At 37.9% G+C, this 23,903-nt stretch overlaps 1 protein-coding gene across 2 annotated transcripts in view; it reads left to right on the forward strand.

Annotated features, from left to right (window-relative positions):
- LOC6054195 (ankycorbin) overlaps window positions 1-23,903 on the forward strand; it is a 108,715-nt gene that overhangs the window by 43,745 nt on the left and 41,067 nt on the right. The window lies entirely within an intron of this gene.

Genomic DNA, 23,903 nt, shown 5'->3' on the forward strand with positions numbered 1-23,903 from the left:
CAAACGTTGATTTTCTCAATTCCACAAAAATCTTTTGTTGCTTTGAAAAGGTTGCTTTGACGTTTAGCGTTGATTCAACAAATTTTGATTTTCAAATCAACAAAATGTTTTGTTGATTTATTGCGCATTTTGCACTTTACTAGAGTCTTGCGCAATTATTTTCATCACAGTATTTTTTCATCACAGTGATTTTTCTTCACAGTGATGACGAAGATATCCGTTGCTATGGCAGGCTGTTTATTTATTTTTGGAAGTTCAGAAAGCTTGTCCAGCCCAGAAAAAGTGTTTTGGACCGTCTAAGTAATTAAAGGGTCAACGAATTGTTCCGACTGTGGAATCGTGGTCTTCGATGCCGGGATGCAGCGGTGTTGTGCCGGCATTTTGGCTTACGGTGGATCTTTGCAGTCAAAAAACGGCTGATGGAAGTTGTTGCTGCTTCGGGCAGGATTCCGCTGCCGGATGTCGAGCGGGCGTGGCTGGACTTCCGCGCGGCTTGGCGTCTTCCCTTAGTGACGGTATTGCCCAACCCAGCACCTGGCTGATCCGGTTGAACCGAGAGGGGAACTTCCCTAACGATGATGGCGCGTTCCGCGCCAGATTGAAGATGATCCTTGACGTTCGATGCAGGCAATGACCACTGCGCACTCACAGGCCTAGACCGACCAAAAATCGTGGGTTGCGGAGGTCCTGTGGATTATTTACTTTCGCCGGGACACTTTCTCTTCCGGAATGCAGAGCGTGACCAGTACGAAAACGGGACTGACACTGGGACACTCGACTAACCACACGGACGCCTGAATGGCAAAAGAATCGGTGATAAAATTCCACATCTCTCTCCTAATCTTTTCCAGAGGGAAACTCCTGCTAGTGTAGGGTGTAATTTTGTATGATGAGTAATTAAGTTAAAAAGTAAAAGTTCGTTCAAGAACTGTGACCAACAGTTACAAGATGGCCGATATAGTTATGCCCTTGAGCTCATTAGAAAAAATAACCCGTAAAAAAACCCAAAAGTGTCAACTACAAGAATCGATCCAAGAACCTTTAACAGACCATCTAAATGACTTAACTGCCTCGGCCACCACAGCTTGATGACTAGATTGTGGTCAGAAGTCGATGTATTGCACTTGTTTTGTTTTGATGGTGTGATGAAAATTCGGTTTGTCAACTGTGATGAAAATTATCCCGCAGCACTCTAGCACGGTGCAAAGTGCGCAAAGGTGACAGTTCTCAGTCCTGCAAAGCAGTGTGATGAAAAAATCTAGGCCTAGCACGATTGACACAAAACTCTAGAAATTGCTGCAAGGCGCAATAAATATGCCTTATTTTTCTGCGTGAAGATACTAAAATATCTGTAACACAAATCTTGGTGCAGATATTTTAGTACCTCTGGTTGACGTGATTTAAGGGGAAGAAGAATTTTTCTAAAAGTAAAAAGTAAACATGATTAAAACTGAATTTGTGTAAAAAAAGGATTATAAGGAAATATATATTTTTAAATGAATTTTATAAGGATACTTTATTTTTCATAAAGGAGGTATTAGAATTTGACATACAAACAGACAATATCACACTTTTTGACAGTTTGTCAACTTTGTGTGCAGAAACAACAGCCTGGCTTTGTTTGCGAGTTTGGCCAACTGTCAAATACGAAAAGTGCAAGTTTGTTTGTTTGTTTGTTTGTCATAGTCTAATACCTCCCTAAGTTTTCAAAATCTTTAAATTTATAGATGTGTACAAATGTACAAACCCTTATTAATAAACCCAAAATGTTCAAAATAATCAGAAATTAGTTGATTTTACTGTCGTTTAAGGTTTAACTGAACAAATGGCTACACTGAACTCGTTAGAAGTTAGAATTAGCCATAAGTTCATCTTGTTATTTCTTTTTTTTTTAATGATTTGCCAAATGATTTTGATTTTTAAACATTAACAATCTAGTTATCAAATTCTTATGAGCTCAAGTTCGAAATTAATGAGAATGTGTGACTAACATTTCAAAATGGTGTAATATTGATTTTTGTCCCTTTTTCAATGGGTTGACATTAAAACTATCAAAATGTTTTTTTCGAAGTGAACAGAAAATTTCAAGAATGATTCATTTTTGGATATTAAAAATTGGACCATTGAAATATTAACATTTGAAAATTTAAAGCTGTCTGGATGACACTTGGAAAACATCAATTTTATTGTTTGAACGAATAAATCAAGCTTCAACGATTCTTAGACATTGCATTGGAAATTTTGTTAGATCTTTGAAAAAAAAGTTCACGATATGATTTACAAAAAACATTTTTAAAAATGTTAATAAATGGTATTCTTGTGAAAAATTTGCTGAAGTTTCCTAAAAATTAATTCATAAAGCAAAGGATTGGGTTTTAGGGGTCTAAACTTCAAAAACTGGCCAAAAATTTACAACATCATAACTTTTTCGTCAAATTCTAATAACTCATGAAGAATACATGCAAACCCAATATGTTTTTATGTATTTTTTTGTCTGTTCTACAACTTTGTAAAACATATACTCTAAAATATTTCTTTTTTTTCATCAAATACTGCCTGCTTTAAAAAAAATCGAATATCTTAAACATACGGATTTTGGGAATTCAACCATTGATAATAAAAAGTTAATTTTAAAAATGGGTAAAATTTTTAAAGTGAAACTCTCGTTTAACCTGCAACTTTGCCGAAGACATTAAATAAAAATTCTTTTCCGGGATACCGATGTTCGAATATTTATGCACCATTTTTGTATGGATAGCTTCTAAATTGTATGGATTATTTTCTTTTTTTCCCTTCCCTACGTCTATTTCCGATTAGTGTTTCCAAAATTTAAAATTTATCCAATAAGGCTTTAAAGTTTTATTTAAAAAAAAACGAATTTCATTTATTGACTGAAAAATGATTTTTAAGACCATACGAAAATTATAGCATAGTTCAGAATTTTTGTATTCTTGTGTCAATATTACCGAAAAGGGTTCAAGTGCCCCATTTTGCTAAAATGTAAAAAAAAAATGCACTTTTTTATGTTTTCTGAATAGAAAATGTGAAAATGTTTTTTTTAGAAACAAAAAACATACAAAAAAAATATCAAAATTTAACCCTCTACAGCCCAATTTTTTTTCGAATTTTTTTAGTTTTCCGGTGTTTAGGAGGTCATTTTGAGCAACTTTTGTTTTACGTAAAACTTTACTTCTCTTGTTTTATTTTTTCTTGTTCCATTTTTAGTATTTTAATTTGCATTTATCTCGATTAGTTTATGTTTGTTTTCCGTAGCATTTGGCCAATTCTACCACTTTCTATCATAACATTTTGCCTATCTAATTTTTTCATGTTTTTTACAGTCACTTTTTTCAATTTGTACCAGCCTTACTTTATAAAATATAATATTGATCACAGATAAAATAGCGTACCTCATCTAACATTCAGATCTATAAAAAAACATCAATGTTTCTTTTTTTAAATTATCGTCATCAGCAAAAAACACAGATTTAAGTTTGGTTTTACATTTCTGTGCAACTTTGTTCAAGTATAGTGAACCTATTTCCCAATCAAAGTCTGCGATCAGCAGAGAAGCGAGTCAGACGTGCGTCCCTCACAAACCAAAAAAGTGCTTTAAAAGTGCAAAAATGCCTCACGGCAAGAAAAAGAGGCGGTCCTCACCAGCAGGATCGGCAGATTTGAAGAAGCTAAAGAATGCCGAAGCGCTACCTGCAAAGCCAGGCAGTTTGAGCAAGGACGCTCAAAATTCGTCTGGAAACCAGTTCGCTACCCTCCCTGTGGACGTGAGCGAGAAGGAAGAATTTGAACGACGGGAAAAGTTGCCACCCATTTTTGTGAAAACATCGTCATCGGATTCGGTGCGAAAGTGGCTGACCGGGTTTATCAAATCTGGTGCTTTACGAGCTTCCATTCGCTTGTGTGCTGATGGACTCAAAATTCTGCTACCTACCAGAAAGGATTACAACTACGTTCGGGATTTCCTGAACAACACAAAGATTGAATACTACAGCCATGACGATCCAGGTAAACGCCCCATGAAACAGGTCCTCCGAGGCCTGTACGACATGGATGTGAGTGTGCTTAAAGAAGAGCTCAAAACTCTTAAATTGAACGTGATCGAAGTCTTCAAGATGACGAGACACAACAAGGACATCAAGTATCGTGATCAACTTTACCTGGTTCATCTCGAGAAAGGGTCAACATCGCCGTCTGAGCTGAAAGCAGTTCGGGCAATTTTCAACATCATCGTGACTTGGGAACGTTATCGTCCAGTGCACCGTGATGTGACGCAATGTTCGAACTGTTTGCAGTTTGGACATGGTGGAAGGAATTGTTTCATCAAGAGTCGTTGTGCAACCTGCGGAGGTGAGCACAAAACTCAAGCTTGCGAAACAATCAACGAGAACATTGAAGCGAAATGCTACAATTGCGGCGGCGACCATTCTACCAAGAATCGGAGCTGCCCAAAACGAGCTGAGTTTGTAAAAATTCGGCAGCAAGCGAAGACGAGGCACCAACCAAATCGTCGCAAAACACCACCAGCATACACGGACGTGGATTTTCCTGCTTTGGCGTCACCTGGAGCGGGATCTGTTCGAGTGGTTCCAAATCTGCAGCCATTGCCGTTGAATCAGCGGCAAAAAGTTGCAGAGAATACAACACCTCCTGGTTTCAGTCAGCAACCGAAGGAAAACCAACCAGCATCAATGGATGAAGGCAGTAGTGACCTGTTTTCACCATAAGAACTTCTGAACATTTTCATCGAGATGACAACAACACTGCGTGGTTGCAAAACTCGTGCGGAACAAGTAAGAACGCTTGGAGGATTTATCTTAAAATACAGTTCGTAGTTTACTCGTTCTAATGATTTTGAATATTTCAATGAATTTACTTTTTTTAGTTTTATGTTAGGATTAGTTGTTAAAGCGATATATTTTTTTTCTTTTTTACCCAAATGTATTCGATTCAATGCAAAAATGTAAAACAATTTGAAGTAAATAAATGAATGTGAACAGTTAATAAGAAAACGAAAAATATAACAAAGATGAAGAGCATGTAGCCATACCACTTAGAATGTAAATGAAATGTAATTATTATAAGAAAGTTCAATAAAGACATATTTAATTTCAAAAAAAAAATTTCCCAATCAAATGTATGTTAAGCTCACCTAATTGTTACAACATTCTTTCCATTCACGCCTAATTGCTCGACCTCGCCTAATGTGAATCCCATGCGTTTTGCGCTGATCCGTCATCCAGTCAAATCGCATACCCTTCCGTCACGCGACAGCAGTATTGTCTGCCCCGGTGCCGAGGTGCTAGTAAACTCTCGTCTACATGACAGTTCTTCCCAGCCCTAAATTCCTACGCCGCATGCAGTTGCGTGCCAGCAGCTCTTTCTTGATGGGGCGTTTCGATGCAAAAGTTATCTCACCCTTTCAACATCCCAAACATATGCACACGAGAACCCACCGAGTCTGTCACAACGGGGGCACGCAAGGTTGTGTTTGGTGAGCTTTTAAGTTTAGTTGCGAAATGTGCGAGAGAAGAAAAAGTTGCAGGTTATTTTTTAGTCGAAATTTCAACATATTGCCACGATTTTGAACCCCAACTCGTATCAAATTTGGCTGTCATGTTTTACTCAGTTGAATTCTCTAGATAATTTTAAAGTAATGTTACCGAATTTCGGTCTAAAAATGAATTTAAAGTTGTATAGGTCCAAATAAGATACAATTAGACTCAAAATAGGTACACTTACTCCACGCCAAACAAAAACAAAAGAAGAGAAGATGATCTTACTTATTTTTTTAAATGCTCTCATTAGCAGCGATGGGAAGCTGCCATGTGCAGTTGCCTGCGTTGCGTATATGCACTTAAAGGCAGATGAAGTGTTGAAAGAAGCGAATTACAATGTAATCAACAGGTTACCACCACAAGGTAGATTGTAAGCTAAAGGAGGGTGACAGAGAGGAAAGCGGGCACAATAAACCAGATGACACATACGCAGATAGTGATCAACGACAATGATGCTCGAGTGCACCGTTGTTGTCGATGATGCGGAATCGCGATAATTTTGCACGTGCAATTTTAATGGAAATTGTGGTCATTGTTGAACGGTTGCGGTTACATTGTAGTGGGATAAATTCTAGTCGAACTGTTCATAATGTCTCATAAGCAGAGTGAACACAATATGGATTTTTTCTGTATATGAATTTTTGGGTAAAAAAGTACAAAAGAAATTTTTTAGAGTGTTTTAAAACAAACTTTTGACCAAAAAGATAAAAACTAAAGCTAGACTGAAACAATTCAGATCTTATTTGAATAGTAGGTGAGTAAGAGTGTTAGCTACAAAGTGTCAGGCCAATTTTTTTTAAAAAATAATAGTTTTCGAGAAATCACAATTTCATTGAAAAAGTTACAAAGCTTGCCCTTAGCCCTTAAACAAGTAGATACACCCAAATGAGATAAAAATCGGCATTTTTATAACTAGCTCTTTGGCGTAAAGCGAGATAAGAATGCTGTAAAGCTGTCAGAAGGGCTTAGAATAACAAAAAAGTGTGATGAACGACATTTTTTGTCACGGATTTTTCCTTTGGGTGTAGAATCAACTTCAAAACAAGAAAGTTTAAAAAATGTCACCGTGTGGGCACATCCTACATCAAACGCCACTCCCATTTCCGCAAAATTTGAGCACTTTAAACCTTTTCACGCACAGAAAGGCTCCATCAAGCAATCAACACCCGTCACGTGGCTTGTCCGGCTTAATGCGCGTAGGAGGTAGACTCAATAACTGCACATTAAATTATTTTATGATCCGAACGTGAATTAAAACAGCTACAGACCCGCTTTCGCTCTCTGTCTGTGCAGGGATTGTGGAAAGGTTGATACAACTAAATCAACCATAAAATTAACCACCCCGAGAAGGCGAGCGAGAAGGAAGAATTTGAACGACGGGAAAAGTTGCCACCCATTTTTGTGAAAACATCGTCATCGGATTCGGTGCGAAAGTGGCTGACCGGGTTTATCAAATCTGGTGCTTTACGAGCTTCCATTCGCTTGTGTGCTGATGGACTCAAAATTCTGCTACCTACCAGAAAGGATTACAACTACGTTCGGGATTTCCTGAACAACACAAAGATTGAATACTACAGCCATGACGATCCAGGTAAACGCCCCATGAAACAGGTCCTCCGAGGCCTGTACGACATGGATGTGAGTGTGCTTAAAGAAGAGCTCAAAACTCTTAAATTGAACGTGATCGAAGTCTTCAAGATGACGAGACACAACAAGGACATCAAGTATCGTGATCAACTTTACCTGGTTCATCTCGAGAAAGGGTCAACATCGCCGTCTGAGCTGAAAGCAGTTCGGGCAATTTTCAACATCATCGTGACTTGGGAACGTTATCGTCCAGTGCACCGTGATGTGACGCAATGTTCGAACTGTTTGCAGTTTGGACATGGTGGAAGGAATTGTTTCATCAAGAGTCGTTGTGCAACCTGCGGAGGTGAGCACAAAACTCAAGCTTGCGAAACAATCAACGAGAACATTGAAGCGAAATGCTACAATTGCGGCGGCGACCATTCTACCAAGAATCGGAGCTGCCCAAAACGAGCTGAGTTTGTAAAAATTCGGCAGCAAGCGAAGACGAGGCACCAACCAAATCGTCGCAAAACACCACCAGCATACACGGACGTGGATTTTCCTGCTTTGGCGTCACCTGGAGCGGGATCTGTTCGAGTGGTTCCAAATCTGCAGCCATTGCCGTTGAATCAGCGGCAAAAAGTTGCAGAGAATACAACACCTCCTGGTTTCAGTCAGCAACCGAAGGAAAACCAACCAGCATCAATGGATGAAGGCAGTAGTGACCTGTTTTCACCATAAGAACTTCTGAACATTTTCATCGAGATGACAACAACACTGCGTGGTTGCAAAACTCGTGCGGAACAAGTAAGAACGCTTGGAGGATTTATCTTAAAATACAGTTCGTAGTTTACTCGTTCTAATGATTTTGAATATTTCAATGAATTTACTTTTTTAGTTTTATGTTAGGATTAGTTGTTAAAGCGATATATTTTTTTTCTTTTTTACCCAAATGTATTCGATTCAATGCAAAAATGTAAAACAATTTGAAGTAAATAAATGAATGTGAACAGTTAATAAGAAAACGAAAAATATAACAAAGATGAAGAGCATGTAGCCATACCACTTAGAATGTAAATGAAATGTAATTATTATAAGAAAGTTCAATAAAGACATATTTAATTTCAAAAAAATTTCCCAATCAAATGTATGTTAAGCTCACCTAATTGTTACAACATTCTTTCCATTCACGCCTAATTGCTCGACCTCGCCTAATGTGAATCCCATGCGTTTTGCGCTGATCCGTCATCCAGTCAAATCGCATACCCTTCCGTCACGCGACAGCAGTATTGTCTGCCCCGGTGCCGAGGTGCTAGTAAACTCTCGTCTACATGACAGTTCTTCCCAGCCCTAAATTCCTACGCCGCATGCAGTTGCGTGCCAGCAGCTCTTTCTTGATGGGGCGTTTCGATGCAAAAGTTATCTCACCCTTTCAACATCCCAAACATATGCACACGAGAACCCACCGAGTCTGTCACAACGGGGGCACGCAAGGTTGTGTTTGGTGAGCTTTTAAGTTTAGTTGCGAAATGTGCGAGAGAAGAAAAAAGTTGCAGGTTATTTTTAGTCGAAATTTCAACATATTGCCACGATTTTGAACCCCAACTCGTATCAAATTTGGCTGTCATGTTTTACTCAGTTGAATTCTCTAGATAATTTTAAAGTAATGTTACCGAATTTCGGTCTAAAAATGAATTTAAAGTTGTATAGGTCCAAATAAGATACAATTAGACTCAAAATAGGTACACTTACTCCACGCCAAACAAAAACAAAAGAAGAGAAGATGATCTTACTTATTTTTTTAAATGCTCTCATTAGCAGCGATGGGAAGCTGCCATGTGCAGTTGCCTGCGTTGCGTATATGCACTTAAAGGCAGATGAAGTGTTGAAAGAAGCGAATTACAATGTAATCAACAGGTTACCACCACAAGGTAGATTGTAAGCTAAAGGAGGGTGACAGAGAGGAAAGCGGGCACAATAAACCAGATGACACATACGCAGATAGTGATCAACGACAATGATGCTCGAGTGCACCGTTGTTGTCGATGATGCGGAATCGCGATAATTTTGCACGTGCAATTTTAATGGAAATTGTGGTCATTGTTGAACGGTTGCGGTTACATTGTAGTGGGATAAATTCTAGTCGAACTGTTCATAATGTCTCATAAGCAGAGTGAACACAATATGGATTTTTTTCTGTATATGAATTTTTGGGTAAAAAAGTACAAAAGAAATTTTTTAGAGTGTTTTAAAACAAACTTTTGACCAAAAAGATAAAAACTAAAGCTAGACTGAAACAATTCAGATCTTATTTGAATAGTAGGTGAGTAAGAGTGTTAGCTACAAAGTGTCAGGCCAATTTTTTTTAAAAAATAATAGTTTTCGAGAAATCACAATTTCATTGAAAAAGTTACAAAGCTTGCCCTTAGCCCTTAAACAAGTAGATACACCCAAATGAGATAAAAATCGGCATTTTATAACTAGCTCTTTGGCGTAAAGCGAGATAAGAATGCTGTAAAGCTGTCAGAAGGGCTTAGAATAACAAAAGTGTGATGAACGACATTTTTGTCACGGATTTTCCTTTGGGTGTAGAATCAACTTCAAAACAAGAAAGTTTAAAAAATGTCACCGTGTGGGCACATCCTACATCAAACGCCACTCCCATTTCCGCAAAATTTGAGCACTTTAAACCTTTTCACGCACAGAAAGGCTCCATCAAGCAATCAACACCCGTCACGTGGCTTGTCCGGCTTAATGCGCGTAGGAGGTAGACTCAATAACTGCACATTAAATTATTTTATGATCCGAACGTGAATTAAAACAGCTACAGACCCGCTTTCGCTCTCTGTCTGTGCAGGGATTGTGGAAAGGTTGATACAACTAAATCAACCATAAAATTAACCACCCCGAGAAGGCGAGCGAGAAGGAAGAATTTGAACGACGGGAAAAGTTGCCACCCATTTTTGTGAAAACATCGTCATCGGATTCGGTGCGAAAGTGGCTGACCGGGTTTATCAAATCTGGTGCTTTACGAGCTTCCATTCGCTTGTGTGCTGATGGACTCAAAATTCTGCTACCTACCAGAAAGGATTACAACTACGTTCGGGATTTCCTGAACAACACAAAGATTGAATACTACAGCCATGACGATCCAGGTAAACGCCCCATGAAACAGGTCCTCCGAGGCCTGTACGACATGGATGTGAGTGTGCTTAAAGAAGAGCTCAAAACTCTTAAATTGAACGTGATCGAAGTCTTCAAGATGACGAGACACAACAAGGACATCAAGTATCGTGATCAACTTTACCTGGTTCATCTCGAGAAAGGGTCAACATCGCCGTCTGAGCTGAAAGCAGTTCGGGCAATTTTCAACATCATCGTGACTTGGGAACGTTATCGTCCAGTGCACCGTGATGTGACGCAATGTTCGAACTGTTTGCAGTTTGGACATGGTGGAAGGAATTGTTTCATCAAGAGTCGTTGTGCAACCTGCGGAGGTGAGCACAAAACTCAAGCTTGCGAAACAATCAACGAGAACATTGAAGCGAAATGCTACAATTGCGGCGGCGACCATTCTACCAAGAATCGGAGCTGCCCAAAACGAGCTGAGTTTGTAAAAATTCGGCAGCAAGCGGCGTCACCTGGAGCGGATCTGTTCGAGTGGTTCCAAATCTGCAGCCATTGCCGTTGAATCAGCGGCAAAAGTTGCAGAGAATACAACACCTCCTGGTTTCAGTCAGCAACCGAAGGAAAACCAACCAGCATCAATGGATGAAGGCAGTAGTGACCTGTTTTCACCATAAGAACTTCTGAACATTTTCATCGAGATGACAACAACACTGCGTGGTTGCAAAACTCGTGCGGAACAAGTAAGAACGCTTGGAGGATTTATCTTAAAATACAGTTCGTAGTTTACTCGTTCTAATGATTTTGAATATTTCAATGAATTTACTTTTTTAGTTTTATGTTAGGATTAGTTGTTAAAGCGATATATTTTTTTCTTTTTACCCAAATGTATTCGATTCAATGCAAAAATGTAAAACAATTTGAAGTAAATAAATGAATGTGAACAGTTAATAAGAAAACGAAAAATATAACAAAGATGAAGAGCATGTAGCCATACCACTTAGAATGTAAATGAAATGTAATTATTATAAGAAAGTTCAATAAAGACATATTTAATTTCAAAAAAAAAATTTCCCAATCAAATGTATGTTAAGCTCACCTAATTGTTACAACATTCTTTCCATTCACGCCTAATTGCTCGACCTCGCCTAATGTGAATCCCATGCGTTTTGCGCTGATCCGTCATCCAGTCAAATCGCATACCCTTCCGTCACGCGACAGCAGTATTGTCTGCCCCGGTGCCGAGGTGCTAGTAAACTCTCGTCTACATGACAGTTCTTCCCAGCCCTAAATTCCTACGCCGCATGCAGTTGCGTGCCAGCAGCTCTTTCTTGATGGGGCGTTTCGATGCAAAAGTTATCTCACCCTTTCAACATCCCAAACATATGCACACGAGAACCCACCGAGTCTGTCACAACGGGGGCACGCAAGGTTGTGTTTGGTGAGCTTTTAAGTTTAGTTGCGAAATGTGCGAGAGAAGAAAAAAGTTGCAGGTTATTTTTTAGTCGAAATTTCAACATATTGCCACGATTTTGAACCCCAACTCGTATCAAATTTGGCTGTCATGTTTTACTCAGTTGAATTCTCTAGATAATTTTAAAGTAATGTTACCGAATTTCGGTCTAAAAATGAATTTAAAGTTGTATAGGTCCAAATAAGATACAATTAGACTCAAAATAGGTACACTTACTCCACGCCAAACAAAAACAAAAGAAGAGAAGATGATCTTACTTATTTTTTTAAATGCTCTCATTAGCAGCGATGGGAAGCTGCCATGTGCAGTTGCCTGCGTTGCGTATATGCACTTAAAGGCAGATGAAGTGTTGAAAGAAGCGAATTACAATGTAATCAACAGGTTACCACCACAAGGTAGATTGTAAGCTAAAGGAGGGTGACAGAGAGGAAAGCGGGCACAATAAACCAGATGACACATACGCAGATAGTGATCAACGACAATGATGCTCGAGTGCACCGTTGTTGTCGATGATGCGGAATCGCGATAATTTTGCACGTGCAATTTTAATGGAAATTGTGGTCATTGTTGAACGGTTGCGGTTACATTGTAGTGGGATAAATTCTAGTCGAACTGTTCATAATGTCTCATAAGCAGAGTGAACACAATATGGATTTTTTCTGTATATGAATTTTTGGGTAAAAAGTACAAAAGAAATTTTTAGAGTGTTTTAAAACAAACTTTTGACCAAAAAGATAAAACTAAAGCTAGACTGAAACAATTCAGATCTTATTTGAATAGTAGGTGAGTAAGAGTGTTAGCTACAAAGTGTCAGGCCAATTTTTTTTAAAAAATAATAGTTTTCGAGAAATCACAATTTCATTGAAAAAGTTACAAAGCTTGCCCTTAGCCCTTAAACAAGTAGATACACCCAAATGAGATAAAAATCGGCATTTTTATAACTAGCTCTTTGGCGTAAAGCGAGATAAGAATGCTGTAAAGCTGTCAGAAGGGCTTAGAATAACAAAAAGTGTGATGAACGACATTTTTTGTCACGGATTTTTCCTTTGGGTGTAGAATCAACTTCAAAACAAGAAAGTTTAAAAAATGTCACCGTGTGGGCACATCCTACATCAAACGCCACTCCCATTTCCGCAAAATTTGAGCACTTTAAACCTTTTCACGCACAGAAAGGCTCCATCAAGCAATCAACACCCGTCACGTGGCTTGTCCGGCTTAATGCGCGTAGGAGGTAGACTCAATAACTGCACATTAAATTATTTTATGATCCGAACGTGAATTAAAACAGCTACAGACCCGCTTTCGCTCTCTGTCTGTGCAGGGATTGTGGAAAGGTTGATACAACTAAATCAACCATAAAATTAACCACCCCGGATTTGACTTTTGCTGTGTGGTATTGTTGTTTGTGCCATTATGATTCGCCCAAAGGTGTCGGAGGAAACAGACAAGCTGCAGACACCTCGGCCTCTTCGCGAAAAATGATCCATCATCTGAAGAAGCTTTTCAGGAAGACAGACTGAAGAAGACGACTTCAACGACAAAGCGAGCAGCCTATTGATATATGAAACAAAACCGGAGCAATAGTCTCCCAACGAAAGCAATCCCACCGGCGCAGTGTTTCCGAGTGGAGGTCGAGGGTCTCCTCACCTCTTCTTGATGTGGCATGACGTGTTTGAACTCGCGGCCCAGGTACTTCTTGCGAGTTAAATGGAACAAAACAAAAGCACTCACCTGCTATCGCGCGCGGTGAACACGAATACACTTTTTTGCACTGGAACAAGCGAAAACACACTCACACGTACAAAGTGTTGCGATATTTGCAGCTCGTAGCGCTTAAAACGCTCGATTTGAAATGGTTTTGCGCAAGAATTTCTTAACCGTGAGGTGGAGTTACTTGGAAATTCAAGGAAATCTTTGAGATCATAAATGATTACTTGAAACATCTTCTGATAATCCACTTTTTTAAGGGGATAAGGGAAAATCTCCACGGTATCCCAATAAGTTTCACTTGATGTTTTGACGATTTTGTGGTTTAGGATTCGTTCGAAGCATGCGTTGCGACCCATGACAGAATATTTTTAAGGATTTTTTAATGCTAGTTATTTTTTGTGTTCTTTTGATTTGACATTGATGTACAAAGTCACTCTACATTACATTAGGTATCTTCCAGTAAAACGAACACCCTAAGCCACAAAAAAATCCTCCTCCATAATTGAGTAATGGGAATATTCGCTGCCATCATGTTCGCAATCTTTTGTGCTTTGCCAAGAACTCTTCATCATCCACATAGCATAAAGTGGGAAGATACGTCGAGGAGGTTCCCGACAAGGAGGGGGATCATCCACCGCGCTCCGCACACATGCTCGGAGGTAAACAAGAAACATAGACAAAGACACAGACACGTAGATAAGCCTTTGGAGATCGTTCAACGGCTTAAGAGTGTAGAGAGATACCACCGACTTCAAAAGCAATTATGCTGGATCGTACGACCCCGTGCAACTCCAGTTGGTAAAGTGCATCACTTCTGCTTCTGCCATAGTTCGTAAGTGTCCCAAGTCACCCAGTTTTGGAGTCCAGACGGCAGCTGCCGGTTCACAGCAATTACGAGATTTTAGGTTTATGGAGCATCAGATAGCACTGCACAGCGATGATGTATGATGATGATTCGAGGGTTTTAGCTGAAGACCTTGTAACCTGTTGCGCTAAGTAGATGTTGTGCCAAGTCATGCAACGGCAATTAATATAACAGAGTGGGCTACATTTTGCCAGGTTCATGTTGCTTATTGATGGGGCATTATTGTTAACCCATTGAAGTTTGTGTTGGAATGCTGGTGTTCCTATTATCGAAAATATGCTGAAGGTCAATCAATATCACAAGGCCGCACAAGTTGCCTCCAAAAAAAGAAAAAAAAAACACATTATAACTGTAATCAAATATTTAAAAAAAACACCTGACCATCAATCGCTTGAAACCTGATCTACCCACCGCGAACCATTAAAATGATTGATGGCGACGGTTAATGTTATCTTGATTTCCAAAATGACCAATAAATGCGGTGCGCGGTCCCAGAATGGACCCTTGTCGTGAAGACCATGAAGGACACGATGACAGCGTCCGTCGTACACAAACTAATTTTTCCATTCAAAAAGCGAAGCCCCCCAAAATCATCTCATCATTAATTAAGACGAGCTTCGCGGGATGGGTCTCTCGGAACGACCTCCCCTCTCGGCATGACGATGACAAAGATGATGTTTATTTAATTTTACTCTTGGGGAATATTTTGTTCGTGGTTTAGGACAGTTTGAAGGTCTTGGAGACATCCTGCTTCACATTTGATTAAAGCCTGAGTTTTTTTCTTTTTGTTTCTTTACAAACATTAATTTACCGAATACTCTTGCCATTGTTTCCAGATTTTCAGAATTATTTTTATGATTATTTTAGGCCGTTGCAAATATTTAAAATTGGTCTGAAAAATCAGGGGGCAAAAAAATATTTTTCCAAAAAACTTCCATGAAAATATTAGTCTAATCATCTGAAAACAATCTAAAATGCATTTTTCTGCATTTATAATCATATTTAGCATGTTTGGGCTTGTTTGAAAATGTTTAGAATTTTTATAAAATTCCAATAAACAGCACCGCAAAAAAAAAAAAATTTCGCGCAAAATAAAATTTTCGTCAATACTTAGATATTTTGGAAACTAATGATGGCAAAACAACTGGACAGGTGCATCATGCATTTTAAAACACTTTTTGCATTGAAATGAAATGTAAACTTCAAAAAAAATTTAACGGCCTTATATAAAAAAAAATATTGATATTTTTAGCGGGTAAAATTATAAAGAAAGGAAAAAGTTGGAGTTGGACAATTTTGGAATTTCGTTAGGGTGAAAAACTATTCCCTTGAAATTCAAAAGAACTTCAAATGAAGATATTTTGAGTTTAAAAATATATCCCAGAGATTTTTTCAGCATTTGTATTGATAGATCTCTTGAAAAAACGCTTTTAAAACGTCACTTTTCTTTGAAACATAAGAGGCAATATTTGTAGATTTTACTCGATTTGTTCTAGAGGTCGTATCAAGGTGCTCCGATTTGGTCGCACTTTCGTAAAAATTCATCAATTCCAACTTAGATGCATTCGAAAGGTCTTTTGAAGCCCTTCAAAATGTGCTATAGACATCCAGGATTGGTTTGACTTTTTCTCATAGCATTTGCAAATTACTTCTAAAAATGGATTTTTTCAAAACCCAAATATCTTTATGCAACAGCCTCCAACACCCATACTCCCATAGGTCAAAAAATAGAGAGTTTCATGGACTATTAGCCTACGGAATTAACTTTTTGGCCAATCGCAGTTTTTCTCATAGTTTTATGAAGGCGTAGACTGCGAGTTGAAAAAGTCTTCGACAAAGATGCTTGGCATCCCCAACAACTTTCTAGAAAAAAAACACATTTTTATGTGATCTTGACCACTGCATTCAGTAAAATGTTCCATGCATCAATAAATATATTTTCTTCAATTATGACTCGTCAAAAAATGTCTAACGGCACGTTAAAATTATTAACCCTCTAATGCCCATTTCATATTTCGGAGATTTTTATTTTTCCCGTGTTCCGGAGGTAATTTCAAGCAATTTTTTGATACAATAATCATTAAAATTGTAGGAAAATGCGGAGACAAAACAAAAACTACTGAATGTTAAATTTTACTCTAAAAATAAGTAAATATTAGTAAAAACATCTAATCAAATTGACCCCTGAGTTAAATTACATACAACAATACAAACATTGCTCAAAGAGTCACTTCCAGAGTTAGTTTTTTAAAAGGACCAATAAACTATTGTCTTTCATATGTTTAAAGGACCTGATCAAAAAAACTCTAGACTTAAACAAATGTAGGGTTTTTGCCTTCCTCATGAGGTAAGGCTATAATCCTGCTCTAAAAATGAACTTTGTATGAAAACGTCGTAGACCCACCTTCATGTGTACATATCGACTCAGAATCGAAAACTGAACAAATGTCTGTGTGTGTGTGTGTGTGTGTGTGTGTGTATGTGTGTGTATGTGTGTGTGTATGTATGTATGTGACCAACAAACTAGCTCATGTTTCTCGGTACTGGCTGAACCGATTTGACCCGAACCTGTTGCATTCGACTTGGTTTAGGGTCCCATAGATCTAGTTTTATACAGATTGAAGTTTCGATAAGTAGTTCAAAAGTTATGTATAAAAATGTGTTTTCACATATATCCGGATCTCACTTAAATGTATGTAAACAATGTCCGGGTCCACCATCCGACCCATCGTTGGTTAGGTTATCAAAAGACCTTTCCAACGAATCTAAAACATTGAAGATCTGGCAACCCTGTCTCGAGATATGGCCACTTAAGTGATATTTATGTATTTTTTAATCCGGATCTAAAAAATAGACGAAATTTGTGTACAGCCATTGTTGGTATAAGTGAGGAAGGCTCCAACCACATAGGTGGATTAAGTTAGTTTTTTATTTGATTTCGAAAAGCTTTGCAAATTTCACTTCAGTGTTTTGACAATTTTTATAAAAAAAATCTGAACTTAATCTAAAATCGATTTTTAGCATAAGATTGAAAGTTCTTTCCCATGCTTCAAAAATAACACTACCTAGCAAAAACTGTCAAGCAGTTCTGAGGAAACCGAGTTGAATAATTACTCAGGCATCTGTTCAGTTTATGATTTTGCGTCCATGTTTATACGTGACAATAGGTCTAAAATGCCTAATTCAGCATTTTATTCATTTTATTAGATCGAGAAAGAACAATACAAAATACAACTTTTCTAGTCAAGAAATAGATTTTACTTTTTCAAAAACATGCATACTATGTTCTTGCAGTTTATCTTATTTTTACAATGTTAAATAAACTGTTTTTGAACTCTGCAACATTTCTAGATTAAATTTTCAAAACAACCTATCCCTCATGGGTTTCCTATGCAGATAGGGCCTTTTGAAAATTTAATCGAGATTTATAAAAATATCCAAGTGAAAGAATCTGCTTGCCTATTGGAAAAGTTCAGGTTCTGAAGCTCTATTTCAACATTAGCAATTCTAACAAATACGTGCAAGCTATAATTAGTGTCAATAACACTCTTACTCAGCTTCTTTAGAAAAAAATAACCTTAAAGACAATGGTCTCCTCCTCACAACTCGTTTTAATAAGTTCGTCCCACCTTTTTTTCCTGCTAGATGAAAACACCACCCCAAAACGAGAGCTTGCCAGACGCAATCAAAGTCAGTTCAGTGCCCTTTTTTTCTCAAACCACCGAGAGTTCACTGCCATCGCACTTTGCATCGACTCATCGAGCGAGGTACTTGTGATGCCTGCGCGATTCCGCGGGTGAAATTTGGCTAATTTATCAAATGGGCATCTCTCTCTGTCTCTCACTCGATAATGAGGTTTAATGGGGCGTAGGAAAGTGGCCTCTGGCATTAAGCGAAATGGCGAACCGATCAAACTCGCGAACATAATTTGAATTAATTAGGTGTCGTTAATTCGCTCTTCGATTACATGCGGAGCTTTCCCCAAAGGGGTGAAACTCGCGAGACCCTCCCGTCAACGAGGTCTTCCAAGTCATTTGACCTCCATCCTATTAATCTCGTTAGACGTCCTCCGTCAAGTATCTACATCTACACTACAATCAACGTCGCGAGGAAGCGGAAAATATTTTGATTGCACTTCCCAGCAGTAATCATTCAAATACACGCGAGAGCACTTTTCAAATAAATACACTTCTCTTATTAATAACTTGAACCCCGACCGGCAAACCGTCAGTCAGCGAGTTCGTTTCTTGTTTGATCTTGGAGCGCCCTCCGTCTCTTAAAAAGGTACTGCCGCGAAATGTTTATCTTTTTATTGCGCTTTACTCGCTCTCTCTCATATTTCTTGGCGAGTCTGGAAGCTATTCATCAAAAAAAGTAGAGCACTCCAAAGTTCAAGTGGCGCAACCCCGTCTGGGAGCCCTTGGAGCATAGCTGTTGGTTATGGTGGTGAGTGAAGCCACCATCCAATGGTTTTCGTTGAATTTAAAGAAATTTTTGTTTAAATGTGTTATTGAATGCTTTTATTCTAGCAAAATCAAGATTCTAGGAAGGTTCAATTTATCCTCTAAAATATTGATTTTTTACCACGTTTGATCTTAATCAGTTTTTGTTAACATCATATTATCATTGTTATCGTAACGCAACGTAAAATCAAATAAAGATGAAAATTTCCGTTACGAATGGTGTTAAGTTTTGTAAACCATAAAACTAAACTTTTTCTTTTGCTTCTGATAAGTAAATCATATCGAGCAAAAAACGGCTCAAGCAAATCGTTTAAAGTAATGATCCCACGGAACATGATCCACTTAATTAATTTCCATAACAAAAGCTTTCCATAATACACTCCTGATTGGCAAAAAAACAGAACAAGCATCACTTTGCCTCATACGTACGACTTAGATTGAGAGCAAGAGTACATGTGCTAAAAGCTATTCCACTCCACTCCCGACCATTAATTCGCGTGTAAATATCCTCAATAGAAATATTTTAATTTATTTAACAATCCCACATTCAGCATCAAACGATTGTGTTTATTCCCCTTGCGCCTCACTTCCCCTTTAGACCTCTCAGCACAGAGCTTCTGATTCAACGCTAGACAGAGTTGCTCTCGAGCAGTTCTTAAGTCCGTCCTATTCTTCTTCCCGGTTAGAGCTGCATGCTGTGCGTTCAGCTGAATTCTCACAATCACGGCATGTTTCTGCGTAAACAGAACAAAAAAAAAGTGGAAAAATGAACAAGTCAAAGTCGAACAAACCAAAGAATAAAATTCCAAAGTGATTCCCACTTCTGCCCCAGCCGCGGCATGCGGCAGAAGTTAAACCAAACCATAAACAAACAAAAACCTGCTACCACACCATCGACCCGCATCTCACCTTAACACTCAACTCACCTTCCTCTCGGGTATCAGCTTAGGGATGCCCACTCGAAGTGTCTTGAGTTGATCCCCCACCTCCTCACCCCTTCTGGCCTTTAATCCAGGGGGTCTAAGAGGGGGATCAGAAATCGGAAAAGCAAAACAACACTTCGCAGCATCCCATGGGAGCATCTCACACATTTACGCATTCCCTGCACTGAAAAAAAAATGTTTTGCAATTAAATGTTTGTATACAAAATTTTACTTCAAATTTATCTCGAATACATCAGTTTTTTGTTTACCGTTAACTACAGCCTAAATATTAAAAAATTCAATAAAAAGTGGCTGTAAAAACATGATAAACTAGATAGGCAAAAGGTAATAATAAGAGATTATAGAATAAGTGAAATCCTACTATCAGAAACAATTAATATTAAGTAAACGAGAAAAAATGGCCAATTGTTTTCGAAGATTTTTAACCCTTTACAACCCAACCCCGCCTCTAGGTGGGCATCGATCTAAAAATTCGAGCCATTCGATCCATTTTAAACTAATTTTTTGATGTTGAAACAGATTGGAAAGAAGAACTCACAAAATTAAATAAAAATAGGGTTGGAAGCTTCACGTGTTTTTGGTGACTTTGCCAATGTTTTTAAAAATTTCATTCTTTCTGGGGTCAACTTTGGCTGTATTTTTTGTAAAACTTTCCTATATTTTGACTGTAAAACATAAAAAAACCAGTTAGACAAAAGTTATCAAAAACAAACATAATCCAAACATGATTAATAGAAAAAAATACTCAAATGAAACAAGAAAAAAACAAAACAAATCAAGAGAAGTAATTTTTCAAAAAAAATGTTCAACGAACTCTTAACACCCAAAATATTTGGCTGTAGAGGGTTAATCTTTGCCGTTTTGAGCAACTTTTTAGCCTTTCTTACTAAAGAAAGGTATAGGTTTTACTTTATGGCTGGACGTCATTTTCATCTTCGTAAATATTACGATTCAGCATGAATTTTCATCGGAAAAATCGTCAAAAAATCACACTACATCGATTTTTGACGCTCTATCGATTCACCTTGACAGAACTCGTCTATCTCCAACCCTCGAATTTTGAGAAAATAAATTCCGTGGAGTTCGAGTGATGTCCGTGTGTGGTAAAATTTTTGCCAAATTTTGTGTCGCGTAGTCCTCGGCTCCCCTATTTTCGATTTTGATTGTTCCAAGTGCATTTGAAAGCTGGTGTGCTGAACAAGGGTCATTTTGAGTCCGAATTTCGAAATATCCATCTGTTTTCGGATGCGGCCAGACTTTTCAACAAAATACACAGTTTTCAAATGAAAATATGGTCAAAATCTTTCATTTTCATATCTTTTATTTATCTCAAAAATTGCATTTTTCGAGCTCTACAACATCCCAAATTTTCATCCAGATCCATAATCTGGTTCTGGAGTTAGAGCCGTTTGATTAACCTACCAAAAAAAAAAATCCCAAAAAAAAAGGTAAAAGCCCACCTGGTGACCTTCGCCAACACTTTTCATTTCCGATTTTATCCGAAATTTCTTTCTACATTCATAGTACAGACCATGAGTGAGCATCTGAAACAAATTTGACATCTATCGGCAATCCGGATCAATTTTTAGAGCGATTTACTTTTTGCCTTTCTTACTAAAGAAAGGTATAGGTTTTACTAGAGCGAGTTGTGGCGCTATAACCACGGCAAATAGTGTCCAGGGCATTCGCGGAAATTCGATGTCCCATCCTCGAGGATCCCGGAGCTCCAAAACTTCTTAGCATGGTGCTCCCAACGATTAATTGCCCAAACAAACAGGAACGTGAGCGGGGGATCCCCACGTTTCTTCCTCCCCTGTAGATTCAGAAATGTATTGCTGTTTGAACACTCGTGCTCAAACTCAATCTAATTCAACGAATCATCTTTGCGGTAAACTTTACGCAGTTGGCCTGGCCGCTTCGACGTTTGTGATGTTTCAATGCATGTTAATGCAATGGCGCACTGCAAATGTTGATAATGACAAGAAGATGCTAGGCGTTAATCAACCTAAGGCATTCTCCAGGATGCCCTCGAAAGACTGGCTGCGATTAGATTAGATTAGATTAGAAAGAAAGGTATAGGTTTTACTTTATGGCTGGACGTCATTTTCATCTTCGTAAATATTACGATTCAGCATGAATTTTCATCGGAAAAATCGTCAAAAAATCACACTGCATCGATTTTTGACGCCTCGTCGCCAAGTCGACAAGTTGTGACATAGGACATTCATCCGGCTACAATCAATTTGTTTCCCGTGTGCTCCTTAAATCGCCTAAAAGTAGACTTCACTTTTCGCGATTTCGTAAGTTTATTTAACAGGGTTCATTGGATTCCAATAGGAGCTTTCTAAGTTTTTCATCGTTTATATCGTTTTCAAAGTTTTCAATGCCGCGGTGTGCGTTGGCACTGACGAATGGGAAGCTTGCTATGCTCGCGTTTGTCATAAACTCTTGTTTGATTAAGAATATGTACGATTACAAATATTCTTTTGGTGAAAATTGCGTTTTTATTTCTTTTGGAAAGCATATCATTTATAATATTTTGCTTTCATCATTAGACTTTCTTTTGTACTGACGTTATAAATAAACAAAGTCGTTGTTATGAATGTAAAGAAGAAGTTCTTTTCTTTATTGTTATATTCTTTAGTAAGAAAGGCTCTACCTCACCCCAGGTGGGATTAAATCGGGTTTTTTTGTTTTTCTTATTTCATTTTTAATATTTTTATTCGCTAACTTTTACATTTTAAAATATTTTTTGGATTTTTTCGGAGCAGGTTTCTTTTTTTTTAACATGTTTAAAAAAATATATCTCTGTTCAAATATTTCCATACCCTTCATAAGCTCTAACGTAACCTTTTCAAATCGGTTTTTTGCAATCTCATATTTTGTGATAAAATATAAATTCAAAAGAAGGGTTACTATGGGAAATATACCCATGTTAAGCCTAATAAGCGGTCCTGTTTGAATGATGCTGGATAATCTTGAGTGTTCCTTAAAATTTACTAAAACCAAGTACACCAACGAGTAGAGCAACTTTTTTGAACATTTCTGTTTATTTTCACTGTTACGAAAAGTTATTCTATTCCTTTTACAAGCATTTAAAAAAATATTTCCCAAATGTATTCTAATCACACAAGATGCATTGGGCCACGCCCATTTTTCTATTTGCAGTTTGGCTCTTTTTTCTTCCAGCGCTCTTTTGGGGCTGCTTAGTGCTGCCATTTGTGACGAAATTTAAAGCGAACACTCGCGAAAAGTAGGATTAGTAGCAAAAGTTTCCTGGCATCACTGGTGGCCGACCTTTGTTCTTTATTTGCCTTCGCTTCTCGCTCGATTTTCTTCAGCCTTCGATTGGAATGGGTCGTCAATAGTCAAACGTCAACCTTGGTGCGTTTGTTTTTTTATGGCGCTTGCTAATTATTTACATGTTTCGGGATTATTTTTCAAGTGAGTGACTAACTAATGTTGAAAAGAACATGTTGCCGGTAGTTGGATGCAATTTCATATCTTAAGCGCTTTGCAAGTGAAAAGATATTAATAGCGACTTTCGTTCAGCAGATGAGCTCTCATCTTGCGTGTGAATGTTTGTGCCAACAAAATGAAGAGAAATGGTCTCACAAAATATAAATTATGATCAAAAGTGCATTGAATTTGATCTCTTGGCCAGTAAATGGCATAATTTATATTTTGTGTTTATATTGTTCTAAAACCTCTGACTTGCATTTTACTTCATTTATAATCATATTTAGCATGTTTGGGCTCGCTTAAAAATATTTTGATTTTAATGAAATTTTCAAAAGCTGAAAAAATACTTAAATGTCGAAACAGCTGTTTTGTATAAACATTGATATAAAGGAAAAATTTCTTGGGTTTTTGCTGATTGCCTTACATATTAATTATTTATTTATTTTATCGAAATAAAAAAAAAACTTAAAGTTTAACCGACAAAAAAATCTTCGATTGATTCTCAAAAATCAATCATTTTCCGTGTACGTATGTCCAAGCAAACCCATGCGTTTCCCTTCCCCCGCATGGCTCTTCTGTTATTACTGTTAAATGATTTAACAGTAAAATTGAAACGATCGCACCTTCACACAAGACCCCTCAATCGAACTCCCTCCTGAGTTGACTTGGGGGAGCAGTGATGCTGGACTTGTGGGGAGCACCGTCATCACTTTGTAT

The sequence above is a fragment of the Culex quinquefasciatus genome, chromosome 2 (genome assembly GCF_015732765.1).
Source record: "Culex quinquefasciatus strain JHB chromosome 2, VPISU_Cqui_1.0_pri_paternal, whole genome shotgun sequence".
NCBI classification, from domain to species: Eukaryota; Metazoa; Arthropoda; class Insecta; order Diptera; family Culicidae; genus Culex; species Culex quinquefasciatus.